Source organism: Petaurus breviceps, unplaced genomic scaffold (genome assembly GCF_028583685.1).
Source record: "Petaurus breviceps papuanus isolate PSGF00001 unplaced genomic scaffold, PetGlider_PUasm1.0 224, whole genome shotgun sequence".
Classification (NCBI taxonomy): domain Eukaryota; kingdom Metazoa; phylum Chordata; class Mammalia; order Diprotodontia; family Petauridae; genus Petaurus; species Petaurus breviceps.
In genome coordinates this window covers 1,150,056-1,151,795 of record NW_027185887.1, presented here as the reverse complement: position 1 = coordinate 1,151,795, position 1,740 = coordinate 1,150,056, and the positions used below count along the sequence as shown (strand labels likewise).

Below are 1,740 nucleotides of genomic sequence, written 5' to 3'. Positions count from 1 at the left end.
CATTTGACAATTGGCACAGGGGCTGAATATTATCATTATTATTTTCTTCTGTTCAAGAATAAAGAACCAACTTAACTTCATCAACAATTCCTGATTAATTGTTACAAAGTGTCATCCATAAATTTCCCTTCGATCTAATAATCCTTTCAGACGACTTAACGATATCCCCAGTGATTTGGGTTTTATTGAGGGCTGAGTTCCTGGAGACGCGATGACACAAATAGCTCAAGTGAGCTGAGACACCTCCATGGACAGTCTTCACAGAGCTGACAGTTCTGAAATACAATTATCAGTGTGATCTGCTTAAGAATTCATCATCAGCTCCTGCCTTCTGAAGACTTAAAAAAAATACTGAGACATACAAAGAGAAAGAGGTGATAAGAAGGCATCATTTTCCTCCAGCCTCATAACTGTAAATTGAAGAAAATTATTTTCTTTGCCTGCAGCTCATTGGCATATAGGCAGCATTATATTATAATTTCATAAGCATAAATCCTTTGAATAAATTTCAGAAGAATAACTGAATTAGAAATGCAAGTAAAGTATCTAAAAAACTTAAGCTATGCTAGGCAGAGGGAGCTGGCTGCAAGTAGCACTTTGGCAGTAGGAAATTCACTCTCTTGCTACCCATTCCTTTCTATGTCTAGGTACCTAAAGAGCTCAAGAAATAATTTCTTTCAGGGAAAAGTGGTTTTTAACCTCTGTTTCCTTGTCTGGTGGTGAATGAAATAGCTCCCTCCTCCCCTCCCCACCATCAAGTTGCATGGAATTTAAGTTGTAATTCATCATAAATTACTCTTAGTGAAAAAACAGGCTTGGGGCGCGTTATAATTATTGTTATTTATTTATTTGTTATCATGTTAAGCATTATTTATTGTTATGTTAAGCATATGTGAGATCAAAAAGGTTGCTCCCAACAGTTTCCTAGCAACAAGTCAGTCAGTTCTTCATATACAAGTTGCCAAACATTCTAATTCATTAAGGGTTGAGGAAAGGAAGTGGCTGTGAGGTTAAGTTCTCCCCAGTTGTTATACTTTCTTGAAGTGATTATGCAGAATGGATTGTCTCGGAAAAAGAGCCACAAAGGTAATTGTTTGTCACTAACAGATTAGATCATCTTAAAACTCAGGTCATTTACCTACAAAATCCTGCCACAAAATGAAAGTAGTAAATACCTTTACCCCAAACCCAGGAAGATTTCCTTTCTTAACTAAGAATATTGTCACTTGTTTAAGGGGACAAGCCACCCAGAAATATTTTGATTCAGCCTAGACTTTAAATTCTATGGCAACTGTGAAGATAAAGAGTCACCCAAAGACACTGAAATTAAGAGAACCTGAAAAAGTGACTTTAACATAGTCTGGGCTAGGTTTAGTATATGGTCTGAGTTGTGGTATTTTCATCAATTTCATTTTTCTCTTTCCCTCACAGAAGAGTTCCAACGTTGCCTTAATGCTCTCCTCATGCTTACTACAAAAAGGTAGGATCGGTGATTTTTGTGATAGTTCCCCAAGTTTTTAACTTGGTTTAGAGCCCATGTTTCACTGAATTCTTATTATGATGCTTCACTGTGATGTATAAGTAAACTTGGGGTTCTCAACAGTGATGTCATCGATACCATTTCTAGGTCTGTATCCCAAAGAAAGAGAGAAAGAAAGAAAGAAGTGGGGGGGGAAAGGAGGGAAGGAAGGAGGGAAGGAAGGAAGGAAGGAAGGAAGGAAGGAAGGAAGGAAGGAAGGA

General features: G+C 37.5%; 1 long non-coding RNA gene across 1 annotated transcript in view; it reads left to right on the top strand.

The window, feature by feature from the left end:
- Positions 1-972: 972 nt before the first annotated feature.
- LOC138166444 (uncharacterized) overlaps positions 973-1,740 on the top strand; it is an 11,840-nt gene continuing 11,072 nt past the window's right edge. Inside the window, exons 1-2 of the long non-coding RNA XR_011169598.1 lie at positions 973-1,086; positions 1,432-1,480. This is a non-coding gene — a long non-coding RNA (uncharacterized lncRNA). The remainder of the gene's footprint in view (positions 1,087-1,431; positions 1,481-1,740) is intronic.